This window comes from Lolium perenne, chromosome 4, assembly GCF_019359855.2.
Source record: "Lolium perenne isolate Kyuss_39 chromosome 4, Kyuss_2.0, whole genome shotgun sequence".
In the NCBI taxonomy this organism is placed as follows: Eukaryota; Viridiplantae; Streptophyta; class Magnoliopsida; order Poales; family Poaceae; genus Lolium; species Lolium perenne.
The window spans coordinates 315,294,241-315,319,735 of NC_067247.2; the positions used below are offsets into that span (position 1 = coordinate 315,294,241).

The 25,495-nt window shown below is 44.7% G+C and overlaps 1 long non-coding RNA gene across 2 annotated transcripts; it reads left to right on the forward strand.

Annotated features, from left to right (window-relative positions):
* Positions 1 to 22,010: 22,010 nt before the first annotated feature.
* LOC127296190 (uncharacterized) lies at positions 22,011 to 24,423 on the forward strand. Of its 2 annotated transcripts, XR_007848290.2 has the most exons (4): positions 22,011 to 23,233; positions 23,734 to 23,846; positions 23,971 to 24,061; positions 24,146 to 24,423. It is a non-coding gene; the product is annotated as an uncharacterized lncRNA (long non-coding RNA). The 2 variants fall into 2 exon arrangements; XR_011743817.1 differs by having other exon boundaries at positions 22,011 to 23,846.
* The last annotated feature ends 1,072 nt before the right edge of the window (positions 24,424 to 25,495 follow it).

A 25,495-nucleotide genomic window follows, 5' to 3' on the forward strand; every position in this document is an offset into this window, starting at 1 on the left:
TCAAATAGCCCATTGATTATTGAAACCCCCTCCAATTTGCAAGTAATGTGAATCATGGACGACGAACTGAAACACTAGTAGGATTCCATGGTAAACTTGTGAAATAGAATCATAGAGCCGATGATGTATTGAAACACCGTGCATCCATATGTAGCTAATGTCAAACATGCCCGAACAATTGAAAAATTAGAAGGATTCCATGGTTAACTTGTGATACAGTTGAAGAATTTCATGTTTAACTTCTGAAACATAAAAATAGCTCATGCATTATTGAAACGTCATCCATTCATTTGGAACTAATGTGAAACATGAAGGAGGAACTAAAACAGCAGGATCACATGGTGAATTCTTGGAACAAAATCCTATAGGCCACACATCATTGAAATCTTTGTGACATAGTAGATTATTTAAATGGTCATCCATTTTGTGAAACACAATCAATAGCCCATGCTTTATTGAAACATCCTCGATCCATCCATTCGGAACTAATGTGAAACATGCTCGAAGAGATGAAACACTAGTAGAATTCCATGTTCAACTTGTGTAACACAATCCTATAACCATGAATTATTGAAACACTGTCCATCGTTGTAACTAATTTTAAGCATGCCCAATGAACTGAAGGAGTAGAATGATTTCATGGTCAGCTTGTGAAACACTAGAAGGATTCAATGTTGAACTTCTAAACACAATCAAAAGGTCATGCATTATTGAAATGAACTTGTGAAACACAATTAATGAACTGTTTCAGTTGGATGAACATGTTTCACATTAGTTTGTAATTATTGGATGGATTATATTTCACTTTTTTTTGTATCAATGTAAGATCTAGGTTAGCATTCTTTCACAACTAATTCAATAATACATGGCCTACGAAAATGTGTTTCACATGTTTTGCAAGTTTAGATTATGCATGGCCTATGGAAATATGTTTCACTAGTAGACCATGGAATCCTTCTAGCCTTTCACTTGGATGATCATGTTTCACATTAGTTTGAAATAGATGAGCGGTGTTTAATTTTTTTTGGTATCAATATAAGATGTAGGTTACACTAGCTTAAAAAGTACTTCAATAATGCATGACTAGGGAGTAAGATCTTACATATAGCTAATATGTGCTTAACTAAAGTACCAATATAGCTTAAATAGAGTAGGGAGTTGAAGAGAGAGGGTTAATTGATGGATTGTCGTGGTTGAAGCCTTGAGGCGGTTGATTTTGCGAATAAATGGGCGGCAACAAAGACAATCCACGTTGGGAAGGGAGAAGAGAAACTAGCCTCGCCACCTCCGCATGTTGGGCAACTTACAAAATATCCCAGAAATGTATTACTTACTTGGTTCATCACGGCCGACGAATTCGATAGTGCAAACATCGCTACTAATAGTCAAACCCAATAGACGAATGAGTGTAACTACCCGTCAATGCTCTACATATAACCACTAGTGCTTATTTTGGTAAGAAGCAACGACATACTAATTTATCTTCTCCCTCACCATTGTCCACTCGACCCGTGATGATTGGATAAGCATCACCTCACTATTTTTTTCAACCCCCTCCCCCAGGTCCGGAAGCAACAACAAAAAATGCAGTTTTATTTCTCACATCAGCGGTAGACGTCACGGCGTACCAATGACGATATTTTTTCTGTCCGTCAGCGCTACATGTTACCACCGGCGGACCTTCGGTTCTGCATCATGAATGCGTTTGCGGCTATAATCCTTTTCGTAGCAGTGCTTGTACGTTTCTAGTTTATGGAAAGTTTTATCAAGGTTTCACATGGTTTTCGTATTTTATTGGATTGAGAGGTTAAGTGAAATTAGTTAAACAAGAAATCCAATAGTTTCAGAAATGTTCCATTAGTTTCGTGCATATTTTACCGCAAAAATACAACTAAGTCATCGCAAAATACAATTTTCTCGTGGTTTCACGCAGGATTCAAATTTCTTTCACATGAGCTCTATTAGTTTCGTATAAATTTCATAAGGTTTTAAAAAATACCATTAGCTTCACATATATTTGAAATTAGGTTCACATAAGTTGCATTGATTTCACACACACATTTCGAAGAAGTTTCGAAAAAAACCATCATTTTTCCCAATTCTTTTACACTTGAATTATACCAAGATTCAAAATTTCACTGACGAATTGTTCTGATTATTATTCACAAATATCTTAATGAGGTACCAAACATCTGATTCCGTTCGGATTTCACAAGGCCATGGGACTCCATGTAATTTCAATTAAATTTGACAACCCATATTTTTTTCAGTATAAACTAGCAAAAGTGCCCGTGCGTTGCACCGAGAGAAACAAAAACTCGAACACTCCGTGACACTTCTCCTACGTGTCATCATGGACGAAAGCAAATGAAAACTCAAACGCTCCAATGAATTATTCGTGATGACACTTCTTCTAGGTGCCATCGTCGATGAAGGCTTGACAGTATCATAAGTTTCATATCCACTATTAGTTTAATCTTTATTTTTGTTTGATCTACTCCTTTATACTTAGCATGTCAGGTCTAGATCATGTGAAGCATATTATATATTATTTTCTATATATGTCAATAATAGTATCATATAAGTTTTAATATAGTATCTCCTTAAATATCATGGAAGTTGGTCCAGGTTTTTGATGAGGGCCGATCAAAACAAAGCCTTTTTCCCCAATTCTCGGAACCTCAATCTAGTTGTTCCAGGTTTTTGATGAGGGCGTTGAGTTTAAGTTTATACGTTTTTCACAATTGCACATGTAGCTGAATCATGACTTTGACCTTTGCTTTGTCGTCAGATCGGATGTTGGATGGCACATGTGTAGAAAGAAATCGCTTCATTGAACTGTCAACGGAAGATTATGATCCTTCTATGAATTAAGAGAAAAATATTTATGCAACTCTACCAGGATTCACACGGGAGATGAATTGCAGAAAAACAAATCATTCAAGCTTCTAGTCCGCTGGTTCAAGGATACAACACGAGCCACCTGATGAAGCTGCCGGATCAGATCGATAACAACGCCTAGCAACTCAGTAGAACGCGTCGCCGGCTTCGCATATGTCCAAAGCAGTAGAACGTCGCATGCATATTGCATGTCTGAATAATAGACTGATTGGCTTGGCCTATGCGGCATGCTTCGGGGCCACACTGGCACGCCAAGTACCGGCTCGTAGAGTTCCACACCATACGGCCCACGGGCGCATGCGACCAACGATCTCTTCGCTGGTCGTGTCTCCGCCATCACCATGGCCGCGCCGCCTGGCCACTGGATCGGCACTGGCGAGTCCATGATCACCTAGCGGACTCAGCCACCGGTGCAGCTTGCAACATGCTCGACATCCTCACCCACACCGCCAAGAAGGTCACAGTAGTGAAGGATTGTCAGGTTGCGCCGCCGCTACATGTCCGTGCTTACTCTTGATGGCCGCCGTCGTAAGACCATAGTCCCAGTCAGGCCTGCTCCCAGTCTCATGGGCACCACCGCTGGATGTCCGTGATTACTCCCGATGGCCGATGGCCAAACGTCGCTCCCCAACTCCCGTCTCCCGATGGTTGCCAACGCCATGGCTTCCTGTGCTGAGACGCAAAACTCGACGGTAAGGCCCTGGCTTATTTTCAGATTGAACCAAGGATGTGCGCACTGTTTTGCGGCATGTTCAGTTTATAGTAGATAAGGACGGGCGGTGGGGTGACATAGCCTTGCTCCCGATCGGTGAGGGAGGTGGCTGCAATACAAATGAGCTAGCTATGAATCATTGGTACTTCACACGAAGCAAATCATTGGTATACACACAATTAGTATACATCAACGTTGACATGAAGCATGAGCGCAACTGCGCAAGCCCCGATCCGAGCATTGCTTAGCTCCAATTTCAAGTTTTCGAGCTTCCTTCAGCAGACTATTTCTTAAGTATCCATGTCTGATGTTGGCCGGCATCTCAATTAATTACTCATACGCAGATGGACAGGAGGTGCGAACAGGATCCCCATTCAGCGTTTTCTGATCCGGTGTCATCTAAAAACAGATGTAGTCAGCCACACACCAAACGTCTTGTACAAATACCTGAACCAGTCGCACTATTTCACCATCGAAAAGCACAACAGGGGGAATGAATACAGGCCAGAGTATCCGGCCAAAAATATTAGGCTTGTACCAACAGAAATCCCATCCGAAATTCATGAATAAATCAAGATCCCAGAACTCATGTGGCCGGTGCCCCACACCTCATGGATCCAGATCGGGAAAACCAAAGAAAGATGGAGTAATACATCCCAAATCCCATCCGAAATGGGACGCGCTAGGCGTCGGTCGGCTGATCCCGTTGCTAAAATCGGTTGCTTTCCGGCCCGTTCGATCACCATCGTACGGTCATAGATTAATCACTCACTTCTCACGTCGCTTTCTGCTACTGCAAGTGTCAGAAGGAGGCGATGTCGCTTTCGCTGTCCAGGCTGCTACCTTGCATGTGGTGTGCTGTTGCTGGCCATGGTGGAGTCTGCCACTTCATGCATGTCACTAGGCTGCTGCCGCATGCTTTTTGCTGTGGAACCCACCCCTGTGCATGTCCAAATAATGTTTAATTTGTATCTGCTAGCGCCACATAATGGCTACACCTAATGGTACACAGGACAATTGTATTTGTTGTAAATAATGTTTTACCACAAGTTTTTGCAGGACAGACTGATTTACTACAAAAATCAACGATGATGACAACAAAAATAACAAACAGAGTACAACAAAAACTAGTTTGCATCAATTAAAAAGTGGTTAAGCAACAACTTTTTAGGGTACAAATTCATTCACAACAAAAAAGTACCTAAAATTACAACAAATAATTATCAGCAAATTTACAAAAAAAGAATGTATTTACAACAAATCAGTAAAGTATTTTCAACAAAAATCACCGGTAATTCCAACAAAAGTAACAGACCTTTACAACAAAAAGTAATATGCATTTACACAAAGTGGTTAAGCAACAAAAATTGATTAAAACATTCATTCACCACAAAAATCAGATAGGATTACAACAAAATTAAATCCCTGGTTTTTTATCAACAACAATTCCTACAAAAACATTGGCTATTTACAACAAAAGTCAATAATAATTTTAACAATACTTTTAGATATTTACAACAATATTAGTTAACAAATTTGAGCTAACTAATTGACAATTTTCTTTCCCAGATATATAATTACAACAAAAAAAATCACAATATTTAGCTAGCAGCACACACTAGGCTGCTAAATTGCTGGTTGTTTATTAGCACACACTAGGCTAGCAGCAGACGCTAGGCTGCTTGAGCATTCTGAGTAAATACTACTATGTCTCCTAGTGCTCCTAGTGCTAGCTAGCAGCAGCGCCAGGGGAGACATGCATGCACTGCTAGTCTATGGCTGAGTGCGGCGACGACTGAATCAGGCGCAAGTGGTAGGCTAAAAAAAAGATTCCTGCATGCAGGAGTGGTGGACCAGAAAGCAGCAACGCGCAGCGTGGGAGGGACCGATCGCTGCCCCGCGGATCGGTCGCCCGATGTGAAGCATTTTCCATCCGAAATTCATCAACAAATCAAGATCCGAGGAATAATGTCCCGGTGCCCCACACCTCATAGATCCACATCGGGAAAACAACAGAATGATTAGAGGAAAGAATCCGAGAGATTGAGACCAGTAAAGTGGGGATGGCCGCCGAGCGCTGTTGCCCTTTATCCCGGCGACAAGATGACGCGGGCGCAGGGTTGGCGTGGCAGCGGTGGTTGAAGTAGGTGCTAGGCGGAGATGGTGCAGCGCTCGGAGGCAGGTGCCCGCGACGAGTGCGTCTGGGCCGGGGGCATCGAGCGAGATATTTTAACGAAGCGTTTTCTTTGACTTGTCGGTGGCAAATTGCAGTAATTGTTTTGAAGTTTAGGGGTAGTTTCGGAAGTATGAAAAACGACCGAGGAAGAAACCCTTTTGCTTTTATTATTAGGTAGGTATAGATTCGTAACCAGTTCATATATTCACAAACCATGCATATGCTTCACGGAGGATATTCATTCAACTGAAACATGCAACGAACCATCACACCTAAATGTTAAATAATTGGAACCTGATAGTGAACAAACAAATCACAAGTGTGAATAATCGAAGTTGTGTAACCCGGAGTCTCCAGCTAGCACACAGCTATAACACTTCATGAATTGAAGATTTAACATTTAGTGAGACTACGAACATCCGATTGGAGACAGAGAGTGTAGGGATGCACATAGATAAAGCTAGATTGCAACAAGAACCGAACCATCACCAGCCCTGAAGGCGGGGGCGTCCTTGAAGAACATGAAGCCCGTGCTGGACCATTGGATGACTCCGGCGGCAGGTACTTGCCGGCCTCGATCTCAAGCGTCTCGGTCGGCACTAGCGTCCCCGAGAACAGCAATCGGGGCAGAAGGACGACGGGGATGGCGGGGGCGGACGGGGACAGAGGGGATGATGCTGGACGGCGGACTCGAGCGCCGAGGAACAGGGAGGGCGGAGGCGGCGCCAGCACATGGACGGGCGGCAACGGCGGCGGAGGCGGCGCTAGCGCATGGACGGGCGGCGGCGGCAGAGGTGGCGCCAGCGCAAGGACCACGGGTGGCGGCGGTGAGGAACCCTAGCGCCTCGGTCTCTGTTTGTCGTTGCGAACTTGCAATGGCTGAGGAGAACATGGATGGGGCCCAAGAAAAAATACGTGCGGACAGAAACTCAGGAAAAATGATGGTTTTGTCGAACACGCAGGGGCCACACAAGAGCGGAGCTGGCGAAACGCGATTGGGTGCATGGACTACCGTAGGTACCGGCGCCGGTAAAAAGAGGTTTTCGAGGCGCATCGCCCATGTCCTCTGCTGCAACCACGCCAACTAGTTAACGGATATCGCCATTATATATTTACTAGATGGTACCTCGCGCGTTGCTGCGGGAAATCTAAAGAAACATTCGGTTCATGCTTTGTGGAAATTCATAAAAGCAATATATTTCAGCACATGCATAAATGTAACCTGCATCTGAAATCTCACAAACAAAACTGAAGTGTACGGTACATTTGGCTGCTTCGGAGTAGCTGAAGTGTGACTCAAAGTTACACAGATATAACAAAAAGTTGCATGGGTGTAGATTATACTTGAAACACTCACCAATCACACGTGTTGGAAATGAACAAAGGACGAATCACCTTCAAAGATCAAGCAACCTAAATCATGCAAAACATTGAAACTGTTCATGTTGCAACTATTTAAGGATAGTCATATCAGAAATAGTCTGTGTCTGTATAAATGAATATCATTATGCATTATGCATTATGCACAATTTATTTTAGTGATTTGGATGTGATAATATTAAGAGACTGTACGGGCAGTCCAGATTCAAGAAATGGATTGGCTTATCATGGACACTTTCCACAGATGAACAGATCTTAGATAATTCATATGAAGAAACATGGGCACCAAGTGGATAGTGGGAGACATAACCTTTCATACTTGCAATAACAGTGCTGCTATACATAGCGATGATATTAAGATCCTAAAGTACGAACTGAGAAATACACCTGGATTAGTGATACTGATGAGATATATTTTGAGGGCTTTGTACTGGCCACGAGGATTAGCTTAGGATACGCACAACATAAACAATGCTAGATCACTGAACTGCATATAGTTGGTTAAAAATGAGATCATTAATTAAACAAATAAGAGGATATAAGATAAATAGAACACGCTCGGAGAAAATTGACTGGAGGCCTGTTGTAGGCCAAGAGATCTGCTAGTAGGGAACCTGTTAGAGGAACTGGTTTTATTTGATCCAACCACATTATAGTTACAATAATAAATAGCTTTGTGTGAAATTCAGTTGTGTAAATTTAGATCATCTAAATTATGTTGGGAGAAGGAAAAATGGGTGAAAAAAATTCAACAGAAGTCTGTTGTAACCCTTGTGTTGCTATTAAAAACAATTCAATATAAAATTCGGTCAGCCTCAAAACCAGAATCGATCAAGCAAAACTGAAATAACATGAGTATACGCAAAAAATGAGAATACCTAGAGATTGACAACGGAGGAGCCGCTGAGTCCTCTCTAGAGAATATCCAAAGTTTCCTACAACTCCATTCCAGACTCAAATCCTCTGCAATCTCAGTTGCCTTTGTCCAAATTAGGATTACTCGTAGGTGAATAAAGTTTTTAGCCGGCATTAGAGCACGCTGGTGGCCACAATCACCACAATCATTAATCACAACCATCTCGTTCGCTAGCCGGCCGGCAACAAAGAACGCTCGAGCAGATGCATCAAGCTGCCTGTGTCTGCGGAAATAAGCTTTGTAACACCTGGTTGGTTTCCCCACCGGAGTTCATTGTAAACATTTTGGCATCTGATTATGCCGTTTGAGTAATACATTGCAGCGTTTGATCTCAAAAAAACATGAGGCCATAAAAAATCCCAGCGCCGAAACGTCAAACTGCTTGTGCTCTCTTTGCAGGATCTCAATCGGATGCCGATGGGAAGACATGCTGATGCATGATCCAGGTAACGGAGAACAAAAAGAGAAGATAAGAGCCACCCAAACTTAAGCAGGACTGCGATTCTGCAACTGCACATGTTGTGCTATAATAACCACGACAGAGGATTTGGTTCCACATTTTGCACTCCTTGTCAGATCTAAAACGAAAATAGAAACATCAAGAACGGCAACAACAAAATAATAAAGCATGTGTAGGTTTCTTCTGCATACTTCAAGGTTAGGGGATGGCCTATAAGAACCCAAAGAAATCTTCAGAGAGCAAATGAAATCCAAAGAATTCAGGAAGGCCCGAGTTAGGAGCAGGCAGAATCCAATTGAATCGAGCGGTTTTCCAACGGGAGCTCAACCTGCGAGATAGGGAACATATATTGAATGGTTGATGGATTGAAAAATAAAGGAGAAAATAAATAGAATGGAGGTCGCTTGCCGTGGTGCTGGCGCGAGCAAGCTGCCATGACCATGATTGATTGATTGATGCGGATGCGGATGGCAGATGGCAGATTGCGTGCTTTTTAACATAGAGGCGACGGCAGCGGGCGTATGAGTTCCATTGAGCATCTTCCACTCTTTGAATGTGGGATTTGTGCGTTTTGATGAGTATTAAGCCGCCGCTGCGCTTTGGTGGCCTGGCTGGGAGGAGGATGAACGGTCACGGCGGTCAGGAAGAGGAACAGAGAGGTTAAATGATGTTTTCTTACATATTAATAGTCTGCCTCCGTTTTAATTTGGGCGAAGCGAGGAGAAGGCGACGCCGTGCGCGGGTAACAGAATAGGAGGTGACGTGGCTTCACCAGAATTCAGGAAAATAAGGTAGTGGGGAGTTCCTATTTAGAGATAAGCAGTGTGTTGTTACTCATAGTACCCTCCTAGCTAGTTAGAGCATCCCTAGCCGTTTGGGCTCCCCACGCCCAAATCCGACGCTATTTAGCGCCGGATGGATGAAAGATTTGGCCCGGGGAGTCCATTTTTTCCAGCGGCGAGTCCAGGACGGATGTAAAGGTTTTGAAAAAATACGACGAATTCAGACAAAAATGGGCGAAACTCATTCAAACATAAGCGAAATTTAATGGTATTTAACATATATGGGCGAGTTAGTACATAAATAGGCCGAATTCGTACATATATTTGAATTCGGCGTTAGGCAAACTAAAACTTAAACTAAAATCGGCCTCCTACATGCCGAAATGGCGGTAGAACGACGTGTAGTCGCCGTCGTCGCCGTCATCGCTCGAGCTGGCAGCGTCCTGGGGCGGCGCCGCCTCGAACCAGCGGCTCGAACCCTGGCCAGGGTCGCCCGCGCGTGGCGGCTGCTTGTGACGGTAAAGCACTCGTCCGTTGGGAACCCCAAGAGGAAGGTGTGATGCGTACAGCAGCGAGTTTTCCCTCAGTAAGAAACCAAGGTTATCGAACCAGTTGGAGTCAAGAAGCACGTTGAAGGTTGATGGTGGCGGAGTGTAGTGCGGTGCAACACCAGGGATTTCGGCGCCAACATTTAACCTGCACAACACAACCAAAATACTTTGCCCCAACTTAACAGTGAGGTTGTCAATCTCACCGGCTTGCTGTAACAAAGGATTAGATGTATAGTGTGGATGATGATGTTTGCAGAGAACAGTAAGAACAATGTTCGCAGTAGATTGTATTCGATGTAAAGAATGGACCGGGGTCCATAGTTCACTAGTGGTGTCTCTCCGATAAGAAATAGCATGTTGGGTGAACAAATTACAGTTAGGCAATTGACAAATAAAGAGGGCATGACAATGCACATACATATTATAATGAGTAATGTGAAATTCAATTGGGCATTACAACAAAGTACATAGACCGCTATCCAGCATGCATCTATGCCTAAAAAGTCCACCTTCGGGTTAGCATCCGCACCCCTTCCAGTATTAAATTGCAAACAACATACAATTGCATTAAGTATGGTGCGTAATGTAATCAACACAAATATCCTTAGACATAGCATTGATGTTTTATCCCTAGTGACAACAGCACATCCACAACCTTAGAACTTTCATCACTTGTCCTGCATTTAATGGAGGCATGAACCCACTATCGAGCATAAATACTCCCTCTTGGAGTTACAAGTAACGACTTGGCCAGAGCCTCTACTAGCAACGGAGAGCATGCAAGATCATAAACAACACATAGATGATAGATTGATAATCAACATAACATAGTATTCCATATTCATCGGATCCCAACAAATAGATGATCTTGATCATGTAGCATTACAAATAGATGATCTTGATCATGTTAGGCAGCTCACAAGATCGAACAATGATAGCACAATGAGGAGAAGACAACCATCTAGCTACTGGTATGGACCCATAGTCCAGGGGTGAACTACTCACACATCACTCCGGAGGCGATCATTGCGATGAAGAGTCCTCCGGGAGATGATTCCCCTCTCCGGCAGGATGCCGGAGGCGATTTCCTGAATCCTCCGAGATGGGATTGGCAGCGGCGGCGTCTCTGGAAGGTTTTCCGTATCGTGGCTCTCGGTACTGGGGTTTTCTCGACGAAGGCTTCTTATAGGCGGAAGGGTAGGTCAGGGGCGACGCGAGGGCCCCACACGCTAGGGCGGCGCGGCCCAAGCCCTGGCCGCGCGGCCCTGGCGTGTCGGTGCCTCATCGCCCCACTTCGTATCACTTCCGGTCTTCTGGAAGCTTCGTGGAAACATAAGACCCTGGGCGTTGATTTCGTCCAATTCCGAGAATATTTCCTTTGTAGGATTTCTGAAACCAAAAACAGCAGAAAACAGCAACTGGTTCTTCGGCATCTTGTCAATAGGTTAGTGCCGGAAAATGCATAAATATGACATAAAGTGTGTATAAAACATGTGAGTATCATCAATAAAGTAGCATGGAACATAAGAAATTATAGATACGTTTGAGACATATCAGCGGCGTCGGCCGGTAAATGTCGTCGTTGCTCTCCTCGAGCTTGATTAGCTCGACGGGCATGGGCGCGACGTTCGTTGGTGCGGACGATGCGGCGGCGCGGACGGCGCGTTGCCGCGCGGCAGCCAGGTCCAGCAGCCGCCGCTGCTGCTCCGCCTCCTGGCGCTCCCAGTCCCGCCTGGACCACTTAGTGCGGCATCCATGGGGAGGCTGTTGTCGGCGGGCACCAGGTCCGTGAGAGACCTGGCGATCGCCTCCTCCACGGCGGCCTCCTCCACGCGCTTCGCCTCCTCCTCGGTGAGCTTGTTGGCGGCGTTGTTGGAGGCGGCCGCGGCGACCTCCTTCTTCGACGACTTCCTCTTCCGCCCCCGCTGCGGAGAGGAAGGCTGGCCGCGGATGACGAGGGCGCCGCTGCTGCGCCCTCTAGTCGGCGGTGGCGACGCCGGCTCCTTCTTGACGGTTGAAGGAGACGCCCACTCCTTCTTGACGGTGGCCAGCATCGACCCGCCGGACCTGGACGCCGACCTCGAGCTAGAGGAGGAGGAGGATGGCGTCATCCTCCTCGGCATCCCGGAACTACCGTGCCGGCGCGACACGGTAGCCGCCGCCGGCGGCGGCATCCCCAGGACGGGGGAGTTCCCGTCCTCGATGTGCGCGAGCACATTCTCGAGGGTCCGGCCAGGCGCGCTCCACCATCGGCGGCGGCCGGCGGCGTTGTTCCTTGCCGGAGGAGGAGGAGGGCCGTCGTACGCGGCGAGTTCGTGTTCGTACCTGCGCCGGAAGAACGCGGTCCACACTTCGTAGTTGTCGGGGAAGAAGCGTGGATCCGCGCGCTGCTCGGCATTGAGAGTGACGAGCACCTCGTCGATGGACGCTTCGAGTGTGCCCCGACCCATTGGCGGCGGCGGGATCGGCACGCATCCTGCGCTCAGCCTCCATCCTCCCGGAGCGCGGAAGTCCTGCGGCGCCAGGTAGCCCACCATGTGGGGAGCCGCCCCTCCCATTGGTGGAGAGAGCGGCGGCCGAAACCGTTGTTGGCCGCGCCGTCGTTCGCCATTGCTTTGGTCACCGCGGGTTCGTGCGAGATCGGGGAAGATTTGGGGAAGGTGAGCGAGGTGAATGCGGGGCAGACACGGTTGATCGGCGATAATAGAGGTAGACACGCGGGAAACCGAGGCGACGGCATTAACTCGCCGCGTGGAAGCTACGCGTCCGGCGAAGACTGACCGGCGGCAGTCTTTTACAGCGCGCGGAAGACGATGCGATGAGGATGACGATCGGTCTCTCACGCCGACAAGTTGGGGCCACCCGACGCGCGGGAAGTTTCCTAGACGTTTCGCGCGCTTTCGTTTCGTCCGGAGTCCCCGAGCGCTCCCCGGGGGGGGGGGGGGGGCGGGGATGGCCTGGGCTCTCCGGACGGATGAAAGGCCCAATCCAGACGAAATCGAGGAACCGGGGACGCGACTAGACCGAATTACGCCGTCCGGATGGAAAAATCGTCGCTCGGGGGCCTCGTCGGGGAGACGAGTGGGATGCTCTTACTCCTAGGAGTATGTGTTTTTATCGGAGGAACCGAGGAAGTAGTCAAGTAGAGTAGGTTGGTCATTACATAGCTCCTACGTCGAGTCCACTCACTAGTCACTAGGCCATTACTTAGCTTGGTCATCGCTAGGGAAATAGTGTGTTTAGTTTTATCGGAGGAAGACTACTTAGCCTCCAAGGGTAATATCTTTTTTTCAAGAACAAACATGAGAATTGCGTGTCTTCTTCATTAAGATAGAGAGAACGTCAATTACAAGAACCCAAGAACTCGCGGAGAGCACCAATCACAGACGACATGGGCTCTCCTCCACACTAGCACCCCTGCAGAAAGAAACTACTCTATCTCCAATTGCTCGAAATCCATCTTAATTTTGCGACAAATCTCCACTGTTATTCTTTGGATTGAGCATGCGTATGATTATATTTAGCCAACCCGACAAAACGGCCGGTCAATCACAACGAGGAACACTTCAACACTCCTAACCAAGCTGAACTGGGTAGGAGTGTAGGACCCTGCCCCCACGCGGTCTAGCAAACAGAGGCAAATGGAACGGTGAGACTCCTTTGGGGTGCGCCCGGCATACCCGCGTACGTCAAATGATACAGGAAAAGCGGCAGGGTTAATAACAAGCTTGTTATAACTAGCTTGTTGATTAATAGATGATCATCGTTTCATGATCATGAACATTGGATGTTATTAATAACAAGGTTATGTCATTATGAGAATGATATAATGGACACACCCAATTAAGCGTAGCATAAGATCACGTCATTAAGTTATTTGCTATAAGCTTTCGATACATAGTTACCTAGTCCTTTCGACCATGAGATCATGCAAATCACTTATATTGGAAGGGTACTTTGATTACATCAAACGCCACTGCGTAAATGGGTGGTTATAAAGATGGGATTAAGTATCCGGAAAGTATGAGTTGAGGCATATGGATCAATAGTGGGATTTCTCCATCCCGATGACGGATAGATATACTCTGGGCCCTCTCGGTGGAATGTCGTCTAATTAGCTTGCTAGCATATGAATGGTTCATAAGAGATGACATATCACGATACGAGTAAAGAGTACTTGTCAGGAGACGAGGTTGAACAAGGTATAGAGATACCGATGATCAAACCTCGGACAAGTAAAATATCGCGTGATAAAGGGAATCGATATCGTATGTGAATGGTTCAGTCGATCACTCAAAGTCATCGTTGAATATGTGGGAGCCATTATGGATCTCCAGATCCCGCTATTGGTTATTGGTCGGAGAGAAGTCTCAACCATGTCTACATAGTTCGCGAACCGTAGGGTGACACACTTAAGGTTTGATGTCGTTTAAGTAGATATGGAAATATGGAATGGAGTTCGAAGTTTTGTTCGGAGTCTCGGATGGGATCTAGGACATCACGAGGAGGTCCGGAATGGTCTGGAGAATAAGATTCATATATCGGAAGTCATTTTCTAGGTTTGAAAATGATCCGGTATTTTTTTCTGGAAGGTTCTAGAAGGTTCTAAAAGAGTCCGGAAGAAATCAACATGGAAGGTGGAGTCACAGAGGGATTCCACCCACCTTGGCCGGCCAGCCTAAGGGAGGAGGAGTCCCAAGTGGACTCCTCCCCATGGTGGCCGGCCACCCCACAAAAAGAAAGGGGGGAGTCCCACTCCCCCTAGGTTTGGTCATATGGAAGGTTTTATGTTGGGGTCTTATTCGGAGACTTTTGACCTAATCGTTGGGGTTTTCCACCTATATAAAGAGAGGAGGGGAGGGGCTGGCCGGCCACTTTGCCACCACCTTGGCCGCACCCCTTTGAGGGCCGGCGCCCAAGCCCCCTCTCCCAAACCCTAGCTACCTCTCCTCCACATACAACTCCCGCATACGCTTAGGCGAAGCCCTTGTGGTGACCCTGCATACCACTGCATGTTGTAGTATGCCAGTCGTTGATATAACATTCACGAAGTACCATTCCGCAAATATTACATCCCTCAGAGTAGTACAACAGAACATAGCAGGTCCATAACTCATTCATTTATTATTACAAGCATAATATACATATCGTCTCGGAGCTCCTCTTGGGTCCTAAGAGGGATACTCCTGGGTTCGAGGTGAACCCATCTTAACTTACAATATAGAAGTTTCACTAGGTGGTACATTTATTTCCTCGAGCATTTAAGTACTAAGAGTTCGCACTGCTCGGATACTACTACTACTCGGTTATTCTAGGCTTGATCTCCTCCGGAAGCCTCCCCGGTTCCGTAGACTATAAGGTAGTCTACGCCTTCAACACCACCAGAGAGGTCTGGTTCTTCATAGCCGATGATCTCGGCTCCTTCAGGGTTGTCGTACTCCTCCTCCAGACGGTTCAGACAATCTAAGCAGGGGATTTAAGAGTGGGATGAGTACGAGCGTACTCAACAAGTTCATTATAGATAAGAGGTGTTTTATGCACTAGCTACGATATTAGACCAGAAAGTCTAATACCAATGCAGGTTTTGATAAACATTTCTTCAAGAGGTTGCTTTTATTTCAAAGAGCTATGTCCATCAGCCTTCACCAGTTTACTAGAACTTCATGGAGCTCCTTTCCGGCCGCGTTCGCAGTTCCATATCCCGGAACAGGGAGTGACAGGTCACGGTTCTTTACACTCTGCAGAGGTGTGTTGCTTTACCCATAAGAGATCTTAACCTTTGGTGCCAACCGGGCAGCTTTCCCATCCACACTTCCTTCAGTGTGAGGCCCGGTAAAAGGTCATAGCCAATCATATTCCTCCGCTACCTCGCACACCCACCCTTTGTTGCAGGCCCCGACCCTGGGTCCTCGCCGGTCCCATTATTCCCATCTTTCAGGGTTGACCCCGACCACGACGACAGTTCTAGGCTCATACCATAAACTCCTTCGCCGGTAGCTGCAACCCCTCATAGACCGCAATACCGTGGGGAATATTATGGCTTCCCCAACCTACCGCTTGCACTTCGGTGACAAGTGTGCTACGGGCAAAGCCGTGGGGACTTTTTTTGGCCTCCCCAGCCTACCGCTTGCCCCGACAGATGACAAGTGTGCTACAGTAAAGCGCGTTCGTTGATGTACAAGAGGTGGAAATACGATTGACTATTCCGTCCCACTCCAGATCTTATGGTTAACACGGGTATTACGGCACAAGAATCACTGGCGACATTTGTTGTTTAATCCTAGATGGATATAAGCCCTTGCAATGGAACCTCCACCATATCAACACAATCCATGGTTCCATTGCCCACCACATAGTCATACTCATAGTTATGAAAATAGTGGTTTTGGTTTTTTATGCAATAGTGATAAACATAGTACTTTGCAAGTAATTTGGTAAAAATACTCGAATGACATGAGCAAGTGATGAACTTGCCTGAATACTGCAAAGTGTTGCAGTTGGATGGTGTGGGCTGACCCTTGTCCTCTGTTTCTGAAAAATAGCATCATTGTCCGATAAGGGCAATGGTTAAAGAAGCAATTATGCATGATTCCAGTTTTAGGGTTTGTTTCCCACCTCCGATGTCGTTATTATTTCATGTGAGAGGTTAATTAAGAATCATTTGGGGATACCTTATTTAAAGTAAAATACAACCTTGAAATGTTGTCAAGGTGTTTTTAAAGTCCAAAGGCATTAATGGACTTATTTTCATTATTGAAAATAATATGTGTGATTTAAATGTTTATTTAAATCATCAAATTAAGACTTATTCTTAGTTGTCTTCAAAAATTCCCTTTGATATTTTATTTAGGTAGAGAATTTTATGCTGATCAATTTTCATATTTTTAATTATTTTTTAGAGCTATTAAATATTTCTTGTGTATTTTCAAAGTTTCTGTATTTAAAAGGATTTGTGAAAAGACATATTTGCCCCTGGGCCCACATGTCAGTGCGGCCCAGCGGGTTAGGTCGCACCCGAGCCACCAGTTCGGCTCGGTCGGCCCACTCGTCCTCTCCCCTCTTCCTCGCGCAGAAATCCTAATCCCCTCCTCGACTCTCTGCCGACCCGTGTCGCCCCGCCGTCGCCGAATTAATCCGGCCATCTCCGGCCAGCTCCGGCGGCGCGGTTGGTCGCAAAAGAATCGCCGCTCGACGGCGAACCGTCTGGTCCGCGTCGATCTGGCTTTCACCGCCGTTCCTGCTCGCCCCCAACCCTGCTGCGACATGGCCGTGGTGGTCCACGGCGATCTCGTCGCCGCCGTTGTTCCTGGTGACGTGGCGTGGCCGTGTGCCTCGCCGTGGTGATGCTGGGGCTCATGCGCCTGGCGACGCCTGGCCTGGCTGCGGCCTGGCACTGCCGTGGTTGGCCCGTGCCGCCGTGCCGCCATGGGCACGCCGCGGTGCTCTGCTCTGATGACGCGTAAAGCACACGCTCGTTGGGAACCCCAAGTGGAAGGTGTGATGCGTACAGCAGCAAGTTTCCCTCAGTAAGAAACCAAGGTTTATCGAACCAGTAGGAGTCAAGAAGCACGTTGAAGGTTGATGGCGGCGGGATGTAGTGCGGCGCAACACCAGGGATTCCGGCGCCAACGTGGAACCTGCACAACACAACCAAAGTACTTTGCCCCAACGAAACAGTGAGGTTGTCAATCTCACCGGCTTGCTGTAACAAAGGATTAACCGTATTGTGTGGAAGATGATTGTTTGCAGAAAACAGTAGAACAATTATTGCAGTAGATTGTATTTCAGTAAAGAGAATTGGACCGGGGTCCACAGTTCACTAGAGGTGTCTCTCCCATAAGACAAACAGCATGTTGGGTGAACAAATTACAGTTGGGCAATTGACAAATAAAGAGAGCATGACCATGCACATACATATCATGATGAGTATAGTGAGATTTAATTGGGCATTACGACAAAGTACATAGACCGCCATCCAACTGCATCTATGCCTAAAAAGTCCACCTTCAGGTTATCATCCAAACCCCCTCCAGTATTAAGTTGCTAACAACAGACAATTGCATTAAGTATTGCGCGTAATGTAACTAGTGACTACATCCTTGAACATAGCACCAATGTTTTATCCCTAGTGGCAACAAAGACATCCATAACCTTAGAGGTTCTTGTCACCCCTCCAGATTCACGGAGACATGAACCCACTATCGAGCATAAATACTCCCTCTTGGAGTTACTAGCATCAACTTGGCCAGAGCATCTACTAATAACGGAGAGTATGCAAGATCATAAACAACACATAGATATAACTTTGATAATCAACATAACAAGTATTCTCTATTCATCGGATCCCAACAAACGCAACATATAGAATTACAGATAGATGATCTTGATCATGTTAGGCAGCTCACAAGATCCGACAATGATAGCACAATGGGGAGAAGACAACCATCTAGCTACTGCTATGGACCCATAGTCCAGGGGTAGACTACTCACACATCACACCGGAGGCGACCATGGCGCCGTAGAGTCCTCCGGGAGATGATTCCCCTCTCCGGCAGGTGCGGAGGCGATCTCTGGATCCCCCGAGATGGGATCGGCGTTGGCGGCGTCTCGGAAGGTTTTTCGTATCGTGGCTCTCGATGCGGGGGTTTCGTCACGGAGGCTTTAAGTAGGCGGAAGGGCAAGTCGGAGGGGGCACAGGGGCCCCACACCACGTGCCGGCGCGGCCAAGGGGGCCGCGCCGCCTAGGGTTTGGGCACCACTGTGGCCCCACTTCGTTTCGTCTTCGGACTCGGAAGCTTCGTGGAAAAATAGGCCCCCGGGCTTTGATTTCGTCCAATTCCGAGAATATTTCCTTACTAGGATTTCTGAAACCAAAAACAGCAGAAACAAAGAATCGGCACTTCGGCATCTTGTTAATAGGTTAGTTCCAGAAAATGCACGAATATGACATAAAGTGTGCATAAAACATGTAGATAACATCAATAATGTGGCATGGAACATAAGAAATTATCGATACGTTGGAGACGTATCAGCATCCCCAAGCTTAGTTACGCTCGTCAGCGAGTAAAACGATAACACGTATAATTTCAAGTGACATGCCATCATAATCTTGATCATACTATTTGTAAAGCATATGTAGTGAATGCAGCGATCAAAACAATATATATGACATGAGTAAACAAGTGAATCATAAAGCAAAGACTTTTCATGAATAGCACTTCAAGACAAGCATCAATAAGTCTTGCATAAGAGTTAACTCATAAAGCAATAATTCAAAGTAAAGGCATTGAAGCAACACAAAAGAAGATTAAGTTTCAGCGGTTGCTTTCAACTTGTAACATGTATATCTCATGGATATTGTCAACATAGAGTAATATAATAAGTGCAATAAGCAAGTATGTAGGAATCAATGCACAGTTCACACAAGTGTTTGCTTCTTGAGGTGGAGAGAAATAGGTGAACTGACTCAACATTGAAAGTAAAAGAATGGTCCTCCATAGAGGAAAAGCATCGATTGCTATATTTGTGCTAGAGCTTTGATTTTGAAAACATGAAACAATTTTGTCAACGGTAGTAATAAAGCATATGCATCATGTAAATTATATCTTATAAGTTGCAAGCCTCATGCATAGTGTACTAATAGTGCCCGCACCTTGTCCTAATTAGCTTGGACTACCTGGATTATCACCGCAATACATATGCTTTAACCAAGTATCACAAAGGGGTACCTCTATGCCGCCTGTACAAAGGTCTAAGGAGAAAGCTCGCATTTGGATTTCTCGCTTTTGATTATTCTCAACTTAGACATTGATACGTCCAATTTGCATCACTATTTTATATCATAATTTGTTGTTATTCATTGATATATTTCATATTGGGACACAATACTTATGTTATTTCATCTATTTTGCATGTTTCATCATTATTGGAGGATCAAGCAGGAGCCGTGGATTCTGCTGGAAAAAGCACCGTCGAACGCAATATTTCGAAAGATCAACTGTGGGAGAAAATTATACCAAAAATCCTATTTTTCAAGATGACGAAGGAAGCCGAAGGAGGGGCCAGAGGACCCAGGGTGGGCCCACACCCTAGGGCGGCGCGGCCCATGCCCTGGCCGCGCCGCCATGTGGTCTGGGGGGCCCACGACCCCTTTCGCCTCCTTTTCTTCGCGAAATCCTTCGTCCCGAAAACCTAAGCCACAGAGGGTACCTCGCGAAGAGTTACAGCCGCCTCTGTGGGGCGGAGAACACCAGAGAGAAAAGAGCTCTCCGGCGGGCAGGAATCCGCCGGGGAAATTCCCTCCGGGAGGGGGAAATCGACGCCATCGACACCGTCATCGAGCTGGACATCATCGCCATCACCATCATCATCATCTCCACCATCATCACCGCCGTCATCACCGCTGGACACCGCCACCGCCGTAGCAATTTGGGTTTGATCTTGATTGTTTGATAGGGGAAACTCTCCCGGTATCGATTTCTACTTGTTGTTGATGCTATTGAGTGAAACCATTGAACCAAGTTTATGTTCAGATTGTTATTCATCATCATATCACCTCTGATCATGTTCCGTATGATGTCTTATGAGTAGTTCGTTTAGTTCTTGAGGACATGGGTGAAGTCTAAATGTTAGTAGTGAACTATGGTTGAGTAATATTCAATGGTGTGATATTTAAGTTGTGGTGTTATTCTTCTAGTGGTGTCATGTGAACGTCGACTACATGACACTTCACCATTTATGGGCCTAGGGGAATGCATCTTGTACTCGTTTGCCAATTGTGGGGTTGCCGGAGTGACAGAAACCTAAACCCCCGTTGGTATATCGATGCAGGAGGGATCGCAGGATCTCAGAGTTTAAGGCTGTGGTTAGATTTAATTCTTAATTACTTTCTTGTAGTTGCGGATGCTTGCAAGGGGTATAATCACAAGTATGTATTAGTCCTAGGAAGGGCGGTACATTAGCATAGGTTCACCCACACAACACTTATCACAGCAATGAAGATTATTTAGCCGTATGTAGCGAAAGCACTAGACTAAAATCCCGTGTGTCCTCGAGAACGTTTGGTCATTATAAGTAAACAAACCGGCTTGTCCTTTGTGCTAAAAAGGATTGGGCCACTCACTGCAATTATTACTCTCGCACTTTACATACTCGTACTTTATTCAACTGTTACATCAAACCCCCCCTGAATACTTGTCTGTGAGCATTTACAGTGAATCCTTCATCGAAACTGCTTGTCAATACCTTCGCTCCTCGTTGGGATCGACATTCTTACTTATCGAAGATACTACGATACACCCTATACTTGTGGGTCATCAAGACTATTTTCCGGCGCCGTTGCCGGGGAGTGAAGCGCTATTGGTAAGTGGAATTGGTAAGGAAAACCTTTACTGTTTGTGCTGATTTTATTTCTGCCTGCTGCTATAAGTCATTATGGAGAGATCTTCTCTTCAATTTTTATTCGGGAAATCTACTACTACTGCAACGGTAGTGGATGAGGCGCCAGGTGAGGAAGTAATACCATATAAAATACCTATGAAAATTATTGAACGTGTTATGGATAACCGCTATGAAGGGGATGGAACTGTCCATCCCGGTGATCATTTACTGTTTTTGCATGAATTATGCGGGTTATTCAAATGTGCAGGTATTGCTATGGATGAAGTGAGGAAGAAACTATTCTCTCTATCGCTGTCTGGTAAAGCGGCGCATTGGTATAAATTACTGGATAATGGGGATTCTCTTGAATGGAATGATATTGTGCCCCGGTTTTATTCTAAGTTCTATCCTCCAAGTGAAATTCACAAGGATCGGAATCGCATATATAATTTTTGGCCTCATGATGGAGAGAGTATTGCCCAAGCTTGGGGGAGATTGAAGTCTTTAATGCTCAAATGCCCCATTCATGAGCTTCCTGGTAATGTTATTATTGATAATTTCTATGCAAGACTTTCTTTTCAAGACAAGACTTTGCTGGATACTTCTTGTTCTGGATCATTTACACGCAACAAAGAAGAGTTTAAAAGGGACCTTCTTGATCGGATCCAAGAAAATATTGAAGGATGGGAGAACGACAAGGATAGAGAATCAGCACTACAAGAAAAATGACACGTAGAGACGCTCTATTTTAGTCGCTTTTGTGTTCGTCTTTACATGACAATCTAGGCCCTGACTTGAGACGATTTCGAAGACGTTTTACAGGTCGTCTCAGCGTGACAAGATTCACCATTCCCACCCCTTACAAAAAAAAACTCTAGGCTACCTCTACAATCTCTCTCCCGTCTCGTACTGTGGAAACCTACCGCTAAAATAAAAAGTGGAAACCTAGCGCCACCACTAGACCCCCTGGCGGTGTCTCTCCGGCGAAATCAGCGCAACGACTGGCGGCGCCTCTACTCCCCTCGCCGGTACAAGATCTCCCTCCACTCTTGAACGCTGGTGCCGTGCTACAAAAAGACTCGATCCAGCCCGTACTCGTGTGGCGGTGCCCTCTCCCATGCTGCTGCGGCAGTCTCAGTTCCCCAGTCTCAGTTCCCCCACTGTCCCGCACCTGCCCATGGCGCATTGCAGAGTTGCAGCCAACCAACTCCATGGAGTCATGGATCCACATCGACAAAGGTATGTTCATGTACTACTAAGTACTAATCTAATCTCAGCTTGTGTCTTTTCTAAACCGAGCCTGCATCTATCTAATTGGTATGTCTCTGCAGTCACTCGAATAACCCTTGTAAGATGTCAGGAAATGAGTATTTCTTCCTTTTTCGATCAATCAATCTAGCTAATAGTTTTATTCATATGGTCTGAACACAAACAGGCAAAAAACGTGATATTATCATCACTCAACCTAGTGCTAGATTGGAGCATACAGTCTGCAGGTAATCGTGGACAAATGTGTCAGCTAATTAATCCTTGGAACTTGTCAATTTTATGATATAAGCATGAACAAACGGGACTTGTTGATATCTTGAACTAATTCAATGTTGGATTAGGTGGCCCCAGACTTATATTCAAAATTTTCCATTTTGGTATGCAAATATATTCTTGAACTTCTACCAATGAGATTTTTGAGTACTTGTCATTCATTTGTAGTCCATACAAAGTACTCACCGAAAGTGATTTACTTAGACTAAGTGGATTTACTGGTATTTTACTAACGTCGAACTAGTTCTATATTTTAAGGAATGCCTATATGAAGCTTGTGTAACCTTCCAATTAAGTGCACCATGCAGAAATTGACTACAACTACAGTCTATTCAACCAATTGACTACATCTACAGTCCATTCAACCAATTGACTACATCTACAGTCTATTCAAGCAGCATAGTGATGGCCATATCCTTATCTAGCATTTTCAGGTTAATTTAGCCTTGACCTTGCTTCAGTTCTTCATGTCTTATTGAGATGTAAGTTACATCGCTTATATAATCGAAACCAATTAGTATGCTTGTGGATATATTATATATCTCACATTCTTTGGTACCTTTCATCCTTTTTTTCCCTTACGTTGTCTCTAATCAATGCCACTAGCCTTGTTTCTTGATAGACTTCCAAATAAAATTAATTAAAGCTTCAAATTGTACTACCCAGTAGAGAAATTGATATAGTTCTGAAGATGCATCATAATAATGTTTCTTCATCAGGTTGTATGTACTTGTTGCTTAACGCTAGTAATAAATCAGTGGTGTTGCATCCCCTGCATCACTTAATAAGAAATTCATGTTGCTGCATTGCTTGATACAAAGAGATCACTGTGTAAACCTTATGGATATATTATATAGCTCAGGTTCTTCGGTGCCCTTCATCATTTTTACCTTATTGTCTCCAATCAATGTCACAAACCCTTTTTTCCTCATAGGCTTCAACTAAAATGCATCAACGGTTCAAATTGTACTGCCCAGAAGTGAAGGTTCTTAAGATGCATCATAAGGATTAGCACGCTACAAGTTTGGAGCCTTATGTTTTCAATAGGTGGTAACATATTTTGTAATAGCACGCTGCAAGTTCTTGCAAAATATTACCCACTATTGTTTTCCATATTTTGTCTTTATTTTTTTTTTGTATTCTCTAACCTTAGTTAAATTGTTCTATGTAGGGTTATGATCATTTCTAGTTACCCCTGATGATAAGAGGGTGCATATTTTGGCAAATGTTGAACAATCACTAACAGTGCTGCAAATGGTTAGGTATCCACCTTCAGTTAATAAGTAACTAAATTAATAATCTTTTTTTTTTGAAGAGTTATCACTGATATTTCAAATTTCTTGCAGAAATTTTTATGGCAGAATTTTAATGAAGCGCACTATGAAAGACCACAAGGGATGTTGCAGTGAAGACCTGTCGGTGTTGAAGTACATACAAAACTTTAGATAGATTCCAGCTACTTAGAAGTACATGAGTACTGGCGTTCTTTTATTCTTCCCCCTCGTTCATATGTATAGATAGATTCTAGCTACTTAGAAGGTTAGAAGTACATGTGTACGGAAGTTCTTTTTATTCTTGCCCCTCGTTTATATGTATGTACACTTAAGTTGTAAAGTACGATTTTCCTTGGTTAATATATTTATTTACTGAAATGCATTGCACATGTATATTGATTTGCAAGTTGCACTTATTTCTCACATGAGTCGACAATTTGAACATTTGAAAAATTAAAATGAATTTCTCCCATTAACACGCCTTAATGTCTTAACATCTCGTAGAGACGTCACGCAAAGGCAGCTTTATGGTCAGCTGTAACTGCGTCTCAAAGGGGCATAGAGATGCTTTATAGAACGTCTCCATTTACCTAGAGACGCTTTCAATACGTCTCTATGGATTTTGAGACGGTGCATAAGAAGACGTTCTTACGACGCTTTTGAGAGACGACTCTACAACCATCTAGGGACGAAATAAAGCGTCTTTACTGCCAAAATTTAACGTCTCCACATGTCTTTTGTGTTGTAGTGCAGGTATAATTTATGATTATAAATGCATTGAAGCTTTTATGGATACTGATAAATTTCGTAATATGAGTGCTATATATGGTCTTGATTCTCAAGTTGTTGTAAATCTTTATAAAGCTTTTGCCTCTCATTATGAATTGCCAAAGAAGAATTTTGATAAGTATCATGAACCGTATAAAGATAAAATTGATTCATCTATTAATAAATGCGTTGTAGTTGAAACTGTTGATCGTGTTATTCCTGAAGCTTATATTGAAAAAACTCCTTTCCCTGCTAAAATGAAGGAGTACTCTGTTATAAATAGTGCGGTTCATAAAAGTGAAAAGAAACCTGTAGAACCTGAAGAACAAATAAAAGTTGAACCTGCTGTTGCAATAATTAAAGATCTTGTGACTGAAAGTGTGGAGGATGGTCATATTATTTTCTGTGAAGATGCTTCTAATATTGTTTCACATCCTAATAAACCCAAACAAGCTAGTGTTCCTATGCTATCTGTTAAAATTGGTGATCATTGTTATTATGGATTATGTGATATTGGTGCAAGTGTTAGTGCTATTCCGTATGAGCTTTACACGGAGATTATGCACGAAATTGATTCTTGTGAACTTGAAGATATTGATGTGGTTATTCAGCTGGCTAATAGAGAAACTATTTCTCCAATTGGTATTGTTCGAG